This window comes from Neomonachus schauinslandi, chromosome 1, assembly GCF_002201575.2.
Source record: "Neomonachus schauinslandi chromosome 1, ASM220157v2, whole genome shotgun sequence".
NCBI classification, from domain to species: Eukaryota; Metazoa; Chordata; class Mammalia; order Carnivora; family Phocidae; genus Neomonachus; species Neomonachus schauinslandi.
In genome coordinates, this window is record NC_058403.1 from 117,419,378 (window position 1) to 117,437,870 (window position 18,493).

The following is an 18,493-nucleotide window of genomic DNA, read 5'->3' on the forward strand; positions in this document are numbered from 1 at the left end:
GGGAACACAGGCAGGGGGAGTGGGAGAGGGAGAAGCAGGCTTCCCGCCGAGCAGGGAGCCCGATGCGGGGCTCGATCCCAGGACCCTGGGATCATGACCTGAGCTGAAGGCAGATGCTTAACGACTGAGCCACCCAGGCGCCCCAGGTAACTTTTTTCTTATAAGTTTGTCTTTATTCCCTTAGAAGATGCAGTCTTGATATCCACAAATGTATATCAAGTTGCTGAATCAGCCATACCTAAATTATTATAAATTTATTAGTTTATGGCAAAGCTCATTTGGAATTTAGTTTCAAGTAATTATCACTAAATGTTTCAGTACATTTTTCTCTCTTTACTGGAGTTTTTGGGGTGGATGAGTTGGATTGAGGTTAGGGGTTTTTTGTTGTTGTTGTTTTGGCAAACCAACCACTTCTCTTGCTGTCAAGAAGGTGAGGCAAAGACATTTACTGTTCAATGAACAGCCATGTGCTTCTCCTCCCTTCCAGCAGGATCACGTGATTAGTTCTAATCAATGGGCTGTGAGTAGAAGTAATATGTGTCACACTAAGCCAAAGCAATTCAGAGCTAGTATGTGATCCTCTAGCTCCTCTTCCCCTGCTAAGACAATCTGGAAGTCCCATGTTAAAACAGCAAAATCAAAACCACAGCAACTGGGATCTCTGAGTCATTGCATATAGAACAGCTGCTCTGAAGAACAGCCAATGCACACTGACATTTATGTGAACAAGAAATCGATGGCGAGGGTGCCTGGGTGGCTTAGATGGTTAAGCGTCTGCCTTCAGCTCAGGTCATGATCCCAGGGTCCTGGGATTGAGTCCCGCATCGGGCTCCCTGCTCAGCAGGAAGCCTGCTTCTCCCTCTTCCTCTCTCTCTGTCTCTGTCTCTTATGAATAAATAAATAAAATCTTTAAAAAAAAAAAAAAAGAAATCGATAGCCTACCCTAACTCATAAAGAAAGTATGACCAGAAAGAAACCCTGTATCAGTCCGTGATCAACCAGCTTGGGCCCTTTACAAGGATTAGCTGAATCAAGTAGGGAAATTTTCCAAACCTTCCTCAGATCTTCTGTGTTACTTTATTATTTCATTTCATGTGCATTCACAGGTTATTACCATACCTACTCTTTTTCAAAGGTAAGTATTTAAGACCAAATCCTCTATGCTACTCACTTATTAACAAACTCAAGATCTTACTGAGACATACCATGAGCAATGCACATTAAGCAACGTAACCACTGATAAAGCTTAGCTGAATATGTTGTTCTCCTACATGGCTGCTTTCCTGTTTTATAACCCTCAGGCTTCATATCAGGAGACACGTGTGGCAGGGGAGTTAGCAGGCCACAGGCAGACAAGAGGGCATAATGACGTGGGCCAAGCTGGCTCTCCTTTGTCAGCAGACCATAGGTATGCTGTGAATTGGACAGACTGATTTCAGTGGGGCCTTGAACAGAGAGAGATGCTATCTCCTCCAGCTGGCAGTAAAAATATCCAGTATGATACGGACTCAAGCCTATGCCCTTCAAAACATTACTGATTTCAAACCTCCGGAAACTCTGGAGCCTGGCCTGGACAACAGTAAGGTATAAACTTCCACAGCCCTGGATTCAAATCTCAGCTCAACTACTGACAGCTGAGTGAGTCTAGCCACAAGACACAGCGTCCCTGAGCCCCAGGCGCCTGCCCCCTTCACGAGGCATCTGTCAGGATTCCTGGAATTGATGGTGGTCAAAATACTGACCATATGTTGTACCCTTGGTGCCTCAGAACCCTGGGTTTCTTAAAGGCAATCTGAATTTCTATTAATTTTATGTTTTATTACAAGCAAAACATCATTCTTGGGTACATTTAAAGCAGTGAAAAATATGTCTATGGCTCTACCCTTAAGACGCTCCCTAATGACAGTTACAATAATAAATTCTCCTACTTTATCTGATCGTCTTCCAATGTGATCAAGTCCTTGTCAGAAAAAATATATCTTGAGTTAAAGGTCTGTTCCTTCTCCAGAGGAAACTGATTTTTTTTTAAATTCCTAGGAATTTCCTATTAACCATACTTTTGCTGATTTCCAGTTCTGATCATGTATTTCTATACTCCAAGTAAACTGAGCTCATGTAATATTTTTTATACTAAAAACCAATGTCAATGCAGTCTAATCACAAAAAAGAAAAATCAGACAAATTCCAACAGAGGGGCATCCTACAATGTACCTGACTACTACTCAAAACTCTGAAGGTCATCAAAAAACAAGGAAAGGCAGAGGAACTATCACAGCCAAGAGAAGCCTGAGAAATGTCAGCTAAATGTAATGTGTGGTATCTCGATGGGATCCTGGAACAGAAATAGGACTTTCTGTAAAAACTAAGGAAATAGGAACAAACTTAATTATAACAAATGTACCACACTAATGTAAGATGTTAATAGGGTAAACTATTAGTGTATGTCAGCGTGGAGGCACATGGGAACTCTCTGTACTACCTATTTAATTTCTCTGTAAATCTAAAACTGTACTAAAAAAGAGTTTATTAATTAAAAAAAATGTTACCACAATGAGATACCACTTTCATACCAAGAGGGCCATAATCAAAAAGATAAATAGCAATTTAGGATGTGGAGAAACTGGAACCTTCATACATTGCTGGTGGGAATGTAAAATGCTACAGTCACAAAATAATAAAATAAAGTGGTGCAGTCATATTGGAAAACAGTCTGGCAATTCCTTAAAATGTTAAACAAGTTACCATATGACCCAGCAATTCCACTTCTAGGTATAGGCCTGAGAAATGAGAACACATGCCACCCCCCAAAAAACTTGTTCACAGCAGCAGTATTCATAATAGCCAAAAAGTGGTAACAACTCAAATGCCCATCAACTGAGCAACAAATAAGATGTAGTAGGATCCACACAATGGACTACTAGTCAGCCATAAAGAGTGAAATTTTAATATTCCAACATGGATGAACCTCAAAAATATTATGATAAGTGAAATAAGCCAGACACAAAAGGCCACATATTGTATGATTTCATTTATATGTCAAGAATATGTAACACAAAGTAGAACTGTCATTGCCTAGGCAGGGGGTGGGTAGGAAATGAGGAGTGTTAATGGATACAGGATGATAAAAATATTCTAGGGGTGCCTGGGTGGCTCAGTCGTTAGGCTTCTGCCTTCGGCTCAGGTCATGATCCCAGGGTCCTGGGATTGAGCCCCGCGTTGGGCTCCCTGCTCCGCGGGAAGCCTGCTTCCTTCCCACTCCCCCTGCTTGTGTTCCCTCTCTCGCTGTGTCTCTCTGTCAAATAAATAAATAAAATCTTAAAAAATATATATATTCTAAAACAGACTTACACACGAGTGATTTGAATGGCATTTGAATTATACCTCAATAAAGCTGTTATTTAAAAAAACAACAGGGGCACCTGGGTGGCTCAGTTGGTTAAGCGTCTGCCTTTGGCTCAGGTCATGATCCCGGGGTCCTGGGATCAAGCCCCGCATCGAGCTCCCTGCTCAGCGGAAAGCCTGCTTCTCCCTCTCCCTCTGCCGGCCTCTCTGCCTACTTGTGCTCTCTCTCTCTCTCTCTGTCAAATAAACAAATAAAATCTTTTTAAAAAATAAATAAAAAATAAAAATAAATAAAATTAAAAAAACAATCTCATCATGTGTACCAAGCACACTGATGGAACACTGTTTAATCCTATTCAAGACAAAGATTTTGACAATGTCTGGTTAATATGAAACCATTAATTTCCCTGAGAAGTCTTGCTGCTTGATTTTGTAATACCCTTATTATAATGCCTAAGGGCATAACATAATGGAAAGAACCTGTGCACACAAAAGGCATGAGTGAGCCTTTTTAGATTAAATGAGCAACATATATAACATAAGGCCTCCCTAAAGTGTGCCTGAGATGTGAAAGAGGACGCAAAGAATATTCCTACTGATATTTAATAACTTGCAAAAATGAGCATTACAGTGCTGCTTTAGTACACTTCCTCAGAATGTAGTCATTTTCTCTGAATTACCAGAAAATTACAATGTTTTCAGTTCTTCCATTATTTATTGTCCTAATTCTATGAGAAATTTATTACTAACCTTGCAGAAAACTTCAATTAAGGCTTAGTCTCCCATAGCACAATACATATCCCGTAGGCAGAATATAACTCAGTAAAAATTTAGCAAGGTGAATTTTTTTATCCTACACATTCCAGATGTATATTAACAGGTAATACAATAATTTTTAAAGTGAAACTACTTTGTTCAAATTGAAAAAGATGAATTTTTGCCCATATTAATCCAGCCTAATTTCATGAATCAAGAACTGAGTAACAGTTGACCCTTGAACAACACAGATTTGAACTGCGTGGGCCCAGTTATATGTAGATGTTTTCTCAATACAGTACAGTACTGTAAATGTATTTTCTCTTCCTTATAACTTTCTTAATAACATTTTCTTTTCTCTGGCTTATTTTACATAATATATATATTTTGCATAATATATATATAATACATACAACCTCCACAATATGTGTTCATTGACTGCTCGTGCTATCAGTAAGGCTTTTACGTTATCAGTAAGGTTTCTGGTCAACAGTAGGCTATCAGTAGTAAAGTTTTGTGGGGTTCAGAAGCTATACATGGATTTTTCATTGCAGGGGCGAATGGGGTGAGGTAAGTACCCTTAACCTCCACGATGTTCAAGGGTCAACTGTACTGCTAACATTAAACAAACTGTGAAACCTAAGGTAGAATAAAATTACTTTTGGTTCTTGTTTCATTTAACTGCAGGAAAAACAGGTACCCAAGCCTCTAGCAGATCAGTGTATTAATACACATTTCTCCAAGCATCTCTATAGGCTACTCTCCTACTCCTAATCAGATTCTTCTTAAAACAATATAAAATACTCCACTCTGGAAAACAGTATGGAGGTTCCTCAAAAAGTTGAAAATATAGCCACCATACAACCCAGCAATTGCACTACTGGATATTTACCCCAAAAATACAAATGTAGGGATCCGAAGGGGTACGTGCACCCCAATGTTTATAGCAGCAATGTCCACAATAGCCAAACTATGGAAAGAGCCAAGATGTCCATCGACAGATGAATGGATAAAGAAGATGTGGTGTGTGTGTATATATATATATATATATATATACACACACATATACATAAAATGGAATATTATGCAGCCATCAAAAGGAATGAAACCTTGCCATTTGCAATGACGTGGATGGAACTGGAGGGTATTATGCTGAGCGAAATAAGTCAATCAGAGAAAGACATGTATCATATGATCTCACTGATATGAGGAATTCTTTTTTTTTTTTTTTTTTTAAAGATTTTATTTATTTATTTGAGAGAGAGAGAAAGACAGCGAGAGAGGGAACACAAGCAGGGGGGAGAGGGAGAAGCAGGCTTCCCGCGGAGCAGGGAGCCCAATGCGGGGCTCGATCCCAGGACCCTGAGATCATGACCTGAGCCGAAGGCAGACGCTTAACGACTGAGCCACCCAGGCGCCCCTGATATGAGGAATTCTTAATCTCAGGAAACAAACTGAGGATTGCTGGAGTGATGGGGGGTGAGAGGGATGGGGTGGCTGGGTGACAGACATTGGGGAGGGTATGTGCTATGGTGAGCGCTGTGAATTGTGTAAGACTGTTGAATCACAGCCCTGTACCTCTGAAACAAATAATACATTATATGTTAAAAAAAAAAAAAGAAGATAGTAAGAAGGAAAAATGAAGGGGGGGGAAATTGGAGGGGGAGACAAACCATGAGAGACTATGGACTCTGAGAAACAAACTGGGGGTTCTAGAGGGGAGGGGTGGGGGGATGGGTTAATCTGGTGATGGGTATTAAAGAGGGCACGTACTGAATGGAGCACTGGGTGTTATATGCAAACAATGAATCATGGAACACTACATCAAAAACTAATGATGTAATGCATGGTGATTAACGTAACAATAAAAAAATATTAAAGGGGGAAAAAAGCAATATAAAATACTTTAAGAGGAATATAACCTCAATTTATTTTTTTAAATTTAAATTCAATTAATTAACATATAATGTATTATTTGTTTCAGGGGTAAAGGTCTGTGATTCATCAGTTTCATATAATACCAGTGCTCATTACAACACATAACCTCAATTTATACGTGTCAGTTTATTTCAGAGGTGAAATCAGTTTTACATACATTATCCACATGTAAAACATTATTAAATATTATTTAATTCATTTCAAGAATTAGTTTAGAATGCATGTGAATCTACAAAGATGCTTATACTTTGAACTCAAGCTATGCAGCTGTGTCTCCTGGATAAGGCTGGGTCCTCTCTCAAGATTTACTGTCAGTAAAACAGACAGGGGGTTAGCAGTCTAAAAAAATAAGGCACCAGGGGGCACCTGGCCTGATCAGTCAGTAGAGCATGAGACTCTAGATCTTGGGGTCGTGAGTTTGAGCCCTACATTGGGGGCAGAACTTAATAAATAAATAAACAAACAAACAAGTAAGTAAGTAAAATAAGGCACCATAGATCTTAAATCTCTACAAGCAAGTAGAAGCTAGAAAGTAGTAGGTATGTGACAGGGTGGGGGTGGGTATAAATTCATCCATTCATTAATTCCTTTTTATATATTCATTCAACAACCTATTAAGTTCCTACTATGCATCAGGCAATGGGGATACAGTTGGAAAGATACAGTCTTGCCCTCAAGAAGCTCTCACCTGGGCGGGGGCAAGGAAGGGGGGAAAAAGCAGCAACAGCTCATACTCCACATGGCCATCCACATCTGTGGCCCCAAGAACTTCAAATAAATCTTAGTGTTATTAAATTTTATTTTTAAAAAAAGTTACATTCTTTTTTAAGTTTTTATTTATTTATTCCTTTAAGTAATCTCTATACCTAACATGAGGCTCAAACTCAAGATCCGGAGATCAAGTGTCCCATGCTCTTTCGACTAAGCCAGCCAGGCACCCCTATTAGAAAACTTTTAATCTAGGGGCACCTGGGTGGCTCAGTCGTTAAGCATCTGCCTTCGGCTCAGGTCATGGGATTGAGCCCCACATCAGGCTCCCTGCTCCGCGGGAAGCCTACTTCTCCCTCTCCCACTCCCCCTGCTTGTGTTCCCTCTCTTGCTGTGTGTGTCTCTCTCTCAAATAAATAAAATCTTAAAAAAAAAAAAAAAAGATTTTAATCTAAAATGTGTATGGTACCTTTCCATTTAACTATTTTATCTTATTTAATCCACAACAAAAAAGAACAACCACAACAAAATACAAACCACCACCACCACCACCACCAAGGTTCAGATAGGCTGCATGACTTTCCCACCCACTGAACTTCTTAGCTGTGGATTGTGGGCAAATGGGAGTCAGTCAGTTCTGTCCCACCAACTCACTAAGCTGCCTCTTTTATCAGTCAGCTAGCAAGTGGTAGCACCAGGGTGCCAACTTCTACTTACAAATCCACTGTTTTTTGCTTTTCTCACCACACTGTAGTTCTCAGCACAGGATACTTTGTAGGGGATATACACAGAAGATTCTTAAAATCTCCAATGAGACACAAATGTCTTTCCCATTTGTAGCCATCCCCCAAAAAGATGAATAAAAGGGACCACTTGGGGCGCCTGGGTGGCTCAGTTGGTTAAGCGACTGCCTTCGGCTCAGGTCATGATCCTGGAGTCCCGGGATCGAGTCCCGCATCGGGCTCCTTGCTCAGCGAGGAGTCTGCTTCTCCCTCTGACCCTCCCCACCTCATGCTTTCTCTCTCTCTCAAATAAATAAATAAAATCTTAAAAAAAAAAAAAAAAAAAGGGACCACTTGGCCTTAGTGCCTTTTAATCCCCAGCTCTTCTAAATCAACACTAAACCAGTAGACATCACCCCATTTATCGCTAAAGCAATTCTGAAGAGACACCACATTGTCATTCACCCTTACCTTTGGAATCTCTCAGCACTTGGGAGTCAGCCTGAAAGCATCTGCTTAAGACACCATATTTATATCCTTAGCCTTAATTTTTGAATTCCCTTGCCTTCCCAGAACAATCCAGAACAAGTAATACAATCACTAGACCTAGTAATTTATTTTTGTCTCATTTTTATCATTCGTTTCTCAGAAACTGAAACTAGCTGTCCTTTTACATTTTACATATTTTTGAAAGACACAAGCCTTTAAAGATAGACTGATTTTTGCAAATCCAAAAGATGACTGAAATACACATGCTAAAATCAGCCAGGGAAAAGCATTTTTAGGTGTTTATCCAAGAGAGTATGAACTATAGATAAATGCACTGTAAGAAATAGGGTTCCTCCTTTTCTGATGTGTTTGGGGGTTAGGAGGGAACTGACAGGGTAAGCCAAGATAAGCCTATGACTCAACATTGCCTACAGAATAAAGCCCAAATCCCACAAACGCATACTCAAATGCTCCACAACCTTCCGTAAATGCCTTTCCAGTCTTATCTCCCTGCACTTCCCCCAAAATGAAAGAGTATTTACCCCTAGCTGCACCTGCACTGCCCTGCCACACCTCCACTGTGAGGTTCAATCGCCCCCATAGTCTGGAACACCTCTCCCTCTCCCTCCTGACTGGTGAGCACCTGCCATCCTTCAATGCCTACCTCCTTCAAATGCCCCTCCTCCATTATTTGCTTTATGTAGACAAATGCTCCCTTATTTCAGATGGCTTACAAAGATGCACGAAACATCAGAAGGCAGCATTAATCACCATCCCCTCAACTCTGTCCTTGCCTGCCCTAATTGTTACAATGCAAAGTGAGCCTTCCTCCACCTCAGCCCCCTCACCCTTGGTTTCTATCATTCCTACAGCACGTGGCACCAACTGCCCTGTACTGGAGCTATGAATTCATGCATCTTAACCTTCCCATAAAACTACACATGAAATATGTGTATTTCAGTCATCTTTTGGATTTGCAAAAATCAATCTATCTTTAAAGGCTTCTGTGTCTTTCAAAAATATGTAAAATGTAAAAGGACAACTAGTTTCAGGGGAAGGTTATGGGGAGGTTTTCTGAGGAAGGTTCAGGGGAAGTTTTCTGAGGGCAGGGAAGGAACTTTCTGCTATTGTGTACATTCTACCTCTTAGCTCAGAGCTTACAAACTATTCCAAAAATACCTGTTGAATAAAGTTTAACATTATATCCAGATTAACAAGAATAAAATCCAAGTATATACCCTGTGAATATACTAGTCATTCATACTTGGTTTGGGGTCGACTCCTAATATCATCTAGCTGATTGATGTTGGCTGTTCAGCTTTCCATGGGTGGAATGGCCATACTGACTAAACAGCAGTTATTTATTTAAAAGTATGCAATAGAAGAAAAGGACTGATTTCTTAGAACAAGGGGGGTGGGCATAGAACAGATAAGGAACTTCCAGGGAACAGCAAGGGGCTCAAGGCAGCAACCACTTGGTAAATGAGACTAATTAAAAAACAAAACAATGGGGTGCCTGGCTGGCTTAGTCGGTAGAGCACGTGACTCTTGATCTTGGGGTCATGAGTTCAAGCCCTACGTTGGGTGTAGAGATTACTTAGAAAATAAGCTTAAAAAACAACAACAACAACAAACCTGAAACCTCAATTTTGTGAAGGTAGTATAGTTTCAAAAGAAAACCATTTCTTCCTAGCTCATCTATCATACAATGCCCTTTATTCTAGCCCACTGTTTCTCAAAGTGTGGTTCCCAGATCAGCAGCCTCAGCCTCACCTGGGAACTTGCTAAAATGAAACTCTCCAGCCCCATCCCAGACTTAAAGAATGAGAAACTCTGGAGTTGGGACCTAGCAATCCATTTTTCACCAAGCTCTCCAGGTGATTCGTATGCATGCTTATGTTTTAGAACACGTTTAAGTACCTGCAGCTTCCTGAACAGGCCAACTCTTTCTAGTATCCATGCTTTCGCTCCTACTCTCCCTTCTCCAAGTAGTGCTTTTTCTTCCATCTATTCTCTGTAGATTGAACTTGTGTTTTCAAGGCTCAGCTCAAAAGTCTTGACACCTTCCTCAACCCACTGAACAGAATTAACCGCTCTCGAGCGCCTGGGCGGCTCAGTTGATTAAGCGACTGCCTTCGGCTCAGGTCATGATCCTGGAGTCCCGGGATCGAGTCCTGCATCGGGCTCCCTGCTCAGCAGGGAGTCTGCTTCTCCCTCTGACCCTCCCCCGTCTCGTGCTCTCTCTCCCATTCTCTCTCTCAAATGAATAAATAAAATCTTTAAAAAAAAAAAAAAGAATTAACCGCTCTCGACTTGGGCTCCCCAAAGCTTCATTCTGCCCTTTCTCCTGGTGCTTACTCTTGTCCCAGGCTGTCCATGTGTCTGCCTCCTCCATCTGACTGAAATGCATGAATGTAGGGACATGTCTCACTCACAGCCCTACCCCCAACTCACCTCCCTTTATTCAATTGCAGCCCTTTGATTTTTGCAGAGAAAAGAAAATTATTCTTCTGCAACAAGCCTCTGATTGATAATGAGAAGACTGCTGAGAGGCATCCAACCCCTCTCGCCCTAATGGAGATTAATAAATATCAAGTGAGATCTGAAGTTTAGGAGGCAGTTGTTGAAGGCACCTCTGGCAACGGAGAAATCCCTTAAAGAGCTCCACAGTCAAGGCTTAGCTACAAACATACTTAGGATCTTATAAAAACCAAATATAAATTTGAAATTATTCCCTCTGACCAGTAAAAGAATATGGATTGACTGGATAAGCACTGGATTTGGAGCTATACTGAAGCTCCAAGAGGACAGGGACCCTGTATCTGTCTTGGCTCTGACTATGGTCCCAATGCTGAGCCTTGACATTTTGTCAGACGCTGAAATTAGAAAATATAGATGTGAGTTCCATCCCTGTCCCTTCCAACTAGGTAACCTCAAGCAGGCAAGTCATTCTCAAAGTCTTGGCTACTTATCAGTGAAAGGCAGCAAGGTCAGAAAATTATTATAACTATCAATAAATAGCTTACTCCTTACCTTATAGTTTACTAATTGCTTTCACATTCACTGTCTTGTTTGATCATTAAACATGCAGCTGAAGAGGCCTCCCTTCTCATAGGGTCAGACTTTGACTTCCCATCCATGCTCCTGATCATCGGCCAAATGATTTCAGATATCTAAACTTGAAGTTACCCAGCTCATTTTGATTGATCACTACTCAGAGATTCTCAAGTTACCTTTTTCCATTGGCGGTGATCTTGAGTTTAACTTGGGCTGTTTGAGGATAAGAAAAGGGATAAAGCAAATTGCTATTATTGTAGTTTTTCCAAAATTAATTCACTCGCATGTCAACTTTGCTAAAAAACACCATTGAATTTATGTAGCTGTGTTTCACAGCTGGCACCGTGAACACAGTACCAGCCATTAACACTAACCTGATAACACTTCAACTCTGCAAGAACTGGGCCACTCTTGAAAACACCATCTGGACCAAAAGAGTGTCCCAGTGTACCTAAAGCTGAGGAGGGAGGAAGGAAAAGGGAGACTTCATCAGGACAAAATGCTTAGAGAGCCTGTAGAAGAAAAGAATTCAGGAGTCTGAGAAATTTGGGTTTGTTCCTAAAGGTTATAAATACTAACTTGATATCGAGCTAAAGGTTCAATTATGTGCTAACTTGGTACTGTATTCCCACCAAATTATTGATGAATTGCATTAAAACCTAAGCAGAGACCTCAAAATTCTAGTCTGCATTGATTTTTATCTATAAACAGTACACTTTGAATATATATCATCAAGGACAAAAAAAAAAAAAGAAACCAATATAGCTACAAAGGATGGCATTTAAGATGACAAAGTGAAATGAAACAAAAACTCTACTTGTGCCTTTGATCATTCACTGTGAGTCGGTTCTGAACCTGCTTTTCTTTTATTTCAACAATTTAATCTAGATTCTGAGCACCAGCTATGGGAACAATGTGGGAATGCAGCCGGTACTTTCTATCTAAGGCATTCAAATTGTTTGATCAACATCAGTTTTAGGTCACAGATTGTCATGCATCACTTTGGATTTTACAGTTGTGATCTGTGGGGTAGGTTTACTCTTTTATTCACAGAGTGCAGAGGGCCCCCCATGGGAATTCATTGTAGGGAAGAAGGTTAAGACAAGTAGACCTTGGTCCAAGGCTTAATTACCATGACTGATCCTCTTCCACACAATTACCAATGTTTCAAATTCAATCCAAATTCTATTTTGACAGCACCGCTAAAATCTTGTTTCTTGGTTCTCCAACAAATTGAAGGGGACTTCATCATTTCTTAAGTTTAAAAAAAAATGTGTTATTTCCTAGATCTTTAAACAATTTGAGTTTCTTAATAATAAGGTCAATGCCAACCATTCCCCCAAAAACCTTTCGCTTTTTATCATGAAGAAGGTCCCCCACAAACCTTTCACCTTACAAAGACATCCATCCACCTTACTATCGGAAAAGACAGTTTCTTATGTCTCCTCTATGGTTGGCTTGGATTTTTTGAAGGAGGAGGCATGTCTGTGTGCAGTGAGTTATCATCCAAATATTCTTGTAGCTTTATAGCTCTGAATTGCTTAAAAGTTTCTTATCAAGTCTAAAGTCCCCTCACCACTGGACTTTGTGAGCAAATAACCTGTCACTCTCCTAAAAACAAAATACTTTCTGATAAGGGGCACCCGGGTGGCCCGATCATTTAAGCGTCTGACTCTTGGTTTCGGCTCAGGTCTATGATCTCAGGGTCCTGAGACCGAGCCCCACATTGGGCTCCATACTCACACTGAGTCTGCTTCTCCCTCTCCCTCCCCTACTCCCGCCGCCTTTGTGTGCACGTGCTCTCTCCCTCTCTCAAATAAATAAATAAAATCTTAAAAAAAATAAAACTTTCTGATAAAATAGTGTTTTAAATGAGAAACTCTCCTAATCATCACTCTAACACATACCCTTTCTGTGCCCACAGTGTTACTAAAAAGCAACTTGCTTTTACAGAAGCCATGCTACATCTCACCAAAAACAACCAATAAGTACTCTGAGACACAGGAATACGGAAAAGAAGACGATCAAAGCTGACACAGCCTCACGTCTCATGATCTTTTATGTCAGCAAAATTTCCAGCAATCAAACTTATATAGCCATTTTATAACCTATAAACCTACAGGCAGTACAAAGGCCTCTTTCTCTTGGTCCCTGATTTTCATCATCACCCAGAAGAAAATGTGGATTTGGATCTTTGTTCAGGGAAAGAGCTGGATGGTAATGATGAGTTCTTGGATGTTGAGAAGAGTGGAAATGGGTGGAGGCCAGAAGCTAGTGGCCTTTCCTTTTATATACAGTGCACATGCCCCGGGAAAGCACAGAACCAGAAGAAGGTGAAGCAGAAGCAAGAAATGGGAACAGGACTCATCACAGGGAGAAGAACGCTCTCAGCTGGATTCCATTTTGAGACTCCCATGAGGGAGTAATTAGGTTCATCAAGGAGATAGATGGGAGGCACTTTCTCAAGAGCAACTCACTGGTCAAATCTTGGGACTGCCAGCCCTGACTCTCAATTATTTGTCTCTGACCTGGGGCCTTCCCTGAGGTCGCTACACCCACCTCCAACTGCAACAAATCCACACTGACTTCAGAACTCACTGATCTTGAGGATCCCAGAAGACTGTGTTCAGGTCTGGATTCTCCCTGGGGTTTTTTGTTTTTTTTTTAAAGATTTTATTTATTTATTTGACAGAGACAGAGACAGCGAGAGCAGGAACACAAGCAGGGGGAGTGGGAGAGGGAGAAGCAGGCTTTCCGCTGAGCAGGGAGCCCGATGCGGGGCTCGATCCCAGGACCCTGAGATCATGACCTGAGCCGAAGGCAGATGCTTAACGACTGAGCCACCCAGGCGCCCCACCCTGGGGGTTTTGACCACAGTTCAAAGACTTGAGATCAGAATAAGGGTCAAGACCCACAGATATTCCAGGAGCTTCCAGCAGTAGATCCTGCCACCTCAGGGGAAAAAAAAATCCTTACAAACATGGTCACCCGAGAGTCCTTAAACTCATACACAAAGTGAATTTCACACCCCCCAACTCAGAGGCATCTCCTGGATCACTACACCAACTCACCTCCATTATCCCTGCTCTACCCCCTAAAAGAGGATAGGAGCAAAACAGAAATAGCTTTATGGTGCATCCAGAGAAAGAGTTGCTGAATGCCTCAGAGATGCTTTGAGGGTAAAAAAGGAGATAAAGACTAAGTGGAATAATTTTTAAAATAAAAACAAAAACTGGAAAGATTCACCACCGTTGTTTTGTTTCTCAGATTAAAGTCTGGCTCATAGAATGTTGAGAGTTCCACCAGCTGAAATCTGTGGCCATTCTAAGCATCTATTAGAGTTACCACAGATAATGCTTTGTCTTTTGTTAAGATATTTAATTAAGTTATTTGAGCTCTCCATGGCTGAAGACAGGCAGGCCTGGGATCAAAACTTAGCTCAATACTTGTCAACTGTATCACCTCAGAAATGTGGCTTTGTCTAAGTCTGTTTTCTCATCTGTAAAACAGGAATAATTGCACCAATCTCATAGAATAGTTTGTAAAGACTCTGACATATCACTTACAAAGTGTTTAGAACAGTGTCTGGTCCATGGAAAACATTCTATAATACTAGTTACTAATATGACCGTTATTTTTTTTTTTTTAAGATTTTATTTATTTATTTGAGAGAGAGAGAATGAGAGACAGAGAGCATGAGAGGGAGGAGGGTCAGAGGGAGAAGCAGACTCCCTGCCGAGCAGGGAGCCCGATGTGGGACTCGATCCCGGGACTCCAGGATCATGACCTGAGCCGAAGGCAGTCGCTTAACCAACTGAGCCACCCAGGCACCCCGACCGTTATTTTTTTGAGACAGATTCAGAATACAGTCATTTTATAAAATAGTGCTATAACATATAACTCTAGAATGTAATATTTGGGCATTTTTTTAAGTGTCTGAGACAGTAACTTCAACATACTACCTGATTTTGCATTTGGCTATCCAACCAATTCTGACTAATATCATGACAAAAAAAAAAAAGGTAATCCCTCTATACCTGGCCAACCCTTCCCCACCCCCCCCCCCACCAAACCATCTCTCAAGCTGTCTCTCCTCTCGACCACTCTCTCTCCTTGAGTCCTTTACAAGAATAAGCATCACTACCAGTTGAAGCTGTGAATGTTCAGTGTAAAAGATGTGCTGTCAACAGTTCCCTCAATGCTATGTGCAGCTCAGTGAAAAGGCTGTGTTGATTTGCAAAATGGCTATTTGCAACATCTGTTCCAAGTAAACAAATATTTCAAACCACCTCTTGAACTTATTTTGGATTCAGAAGCATTTGCCTTCTGTCCTATTTTTCCAAGTAGAGAGTCTGATCACAATTCTCTCTCAACCTGACCCCCACAGCCATCACTCTCCACCTTCCGGTAGTGTAAAATATATCTCCCAAATACACTCTCAGTCCAAGGACTTTGGGCCCCCCCTGTTTATGTCTTCTGCCCCATAGGCTACCAGGTACTTTCCAGACTCCTCCTCAACTCCATCGTGCGCAGATTCCCAGGACTGCAGCCTCACCCCTCCTCACTCTGTGTATTCAACCTGGAAATGGCCAGTCATCCCTTGTGTCTCATCTCTTCCAATAACACAGACATCCTCCCATTAGCCACCAAGTTCCTCCCGTTAGATTGGGCTCTGAGGGTTTTCAATCCATAGAACATCTTGAACTGGAGTGCCCTGCTGCCAACTCAAATTAATCTTGAGGCCAATAACCTTGAAAAGTTAGAGTTAATGAAATGAGCTAGTAGTGAGGAGATGGTGTAGCCAGAGCTTCTGTTCACACTAACTAGCTTAGTTAAGCATAACTCAGTTCCTCTTCTTATAATGAGGGGATAGTCTAGATAAAGTACTACCTGATAGCTCTAAGATCCTAAATGCCCACCTTCCCCAGGCCAAAATACACTTATTTATTCACGCAGTAACTATTGAGCGTCTAATACCACAAAGCTACATGCCTTGCATTGTGAGGGGTTAAAGATCACCCCCCCAAAAGCTTATCATCTAGAATGGGAAATAGACAACCATATCAATTACTGTAAGAAACAGAAAAAGATGTCACAACCGGAGGTACTTATAAAAACAGCATTACAAGCCCATTACCAAAACACCAAGCCTGAAACTGATTTTTTTTTTTAAAGACTTTATTTATTTATTTGACAGAGAGAGACACAGGGAGAGAGGGAACACAAGCAGGGGGAGTGGGAGAGGGAGAAGCAGGCTTCCCGCCAAGCAGGGAGCCCAATGCGGGGCTTGATCCTAGGACCCTGGGATCATGACCTGAGCCGAAGGCGGACGCTTAACAAGTGAGCCACCCAGGCGCCCCTGAAACTGATTTTCAATACGTCTTTTCTTCTCTGCATCTAGTCTTTTACCAAAAGCTTTTTCCTTTTCCTTTACATCATTTCTTAAATCTGTGCTTTCCACTAAGCAGTTAAGAGTCACATGCTTAGGGCGCCTGGGTGGCTCAGTCATTAAGTGTCTGCCTTCAGCTCAGGTCATGATCCCAGGGTCCTGGAATCGAGCCCCGCATAGGGCTCCCTGCTCGGCGGGAAGCCTGTTTCTCCCTCTCCCACTCCCCCTGCTTGTGTTCCCTCTCGTTGTGTCTCTCTCTGTCAAATAAATAAAATAAAATAGTTACATGCTTAAATGCAGGCCTGGGCAACTCTCCCGTTATGATTTTACCCCTTCCCCAGCACTCCCCAAACAGATCCATGAGCTCTCATCAAAATATGAGAATCACCCCATTAGGCTGGTCTGACTTGGCCACTGTCCTGCTATATTTCTAACGTGGCCTCCCCCATATTACACAATATTCACATCAAATCCCTTTAGAAGGGGCACCTGGGTGGCTCAGTCGGTTAAGGGTCTGACTCTTGGTTTTGGCTCAGGTCATGATCTCAGGGTCATGGGATCCAGCCCTGCATCGGACTCTGTGTTCAGTGTGGAGTCGGCTTGAGATCGTCTCCCTCTCCCTCCCCCTCTGCTCCTCACCCTGATCTTTATCTCAAAATAAATAAAATCTTTAAAAAAAAATCCCTTTACAAAATGATCCATATTTCACCTCCCACAAGCAGTGTCTGAGAACATAGTGCTTAGTGCTGGATGGGATGTCTAAGTCATAGGCTTTAAGGTCTAAGAGCTTACAAACTGGTCAGGAAGTTGAGACATGTGCTAAAATACAATAATCAGGGATACTAAAGATGAGAGGGATGCTAGCGGCACAGACAACAGTAATACATGCTATAGGGTTTAGAAGAGGGAGAGCTACTTTCTGGCCACAGTAATCAAGGTAGGCTTCAAGAAGAGATCACACCTGAGTTACACCTTGCAGTGCGGGCAGGACTTCAGGGAAGGAGGCAAAAAGGCATTCTGAGCCAAAGGCCCAATGTGCCTGAGGCAAGAAAGGAGGGCGGTTTCAAAATCAGCAAATTGTTAGGTGGGGTTTGAGTGAGAGGGCACTTTTTGAAAGGTGTTTATAGGGTACGATCAAGCTTAGTAACAGGAATGACTAATTTTCTGATTAAACCAGACAAGGTAGAAGAGAAAAGTCAAGTTTAATAATCAACCCAAACTGTGAAGAGAGTATTATCAGGGGGATGGTAAAAAGAGCCCTAAAATCAGAAAACCTGGGCCCTAGGCCCAGCTTTGCCAAGGAGGGGCTCCAGCAGCCACAGCAAGTCATTTAACCTCATTGGTCTCGGTTTTCTCATTCGTAAACTGAAGCAATTGAACTGGCTGACCCTGAAGGTCTCTAACAGTCCAAAACTAAACCAACTGTATATTATTTCTGCCATTAAAACATTCATCATGGGAAGGGGAGAGGGTGGAGGGAAAGGCAGGTATCTGTATTCCCTTTCCATATAGGTTTCTCTTCCTGAACTTAAAATTTCTTTTTCCTAAACTCATTAATTCTATTTATATGCTTCCCACATCATGAATGTAACACTTTACCTAAATAAGGTTCAGTGTGTGCCCCCTGACCTAAAATTTTATGACTCACAGGTTATCCAAGAACTTTGTGCAGCACAGCCTTAGCCTCCTACAAGTGTATCCAATACCGCTGCCCCAGGGTAAAACATCTGTGTATGAGCCCTAAGATGTTACAGAGTAAATAAAGGACAGAAAAGTGAGAACTCTTGTTACTCATCTAAAAGACCGCTTTCTTTGAATAGCACCAGATTAAGCCTGAAATAACACTAATGTAGAAAAAGTAAGGGGCGGGGGTGGGGAATCTTAACATTTTATAAAGTTTCTACTTTAAAATGTAGCTGAAATGCATAAGGTATTTGGCACTGAAATTCGCTGAAAGTTGACATTTTTTATGCCGCATCCAGAGGCCCCCTGCTCCAGGAAGGCACCAAAACTAGAAACCACGGATGCGATTTCACTCCAGCCCTATTGATCCTATGCACCAAAAGACCAAAGGCAAATAAAATCACTCACG

At 41.6% G+C, this 18,493-nt stretch overlaps 1 protein-coding gene across 1 annotated transcript in view; it reads right to left on the bottom strand.

The window, feature by feature from the left end:
- The window catches only part of PLS1 (plastin 1), a 107,794-nt gene that overhangs the window by 88,840 nt on the left and 461 nt on the right, over positions 1 to 18,493 (bottom strand). The gene's annotated exons all lie outside the window — the stretch shown is intronic.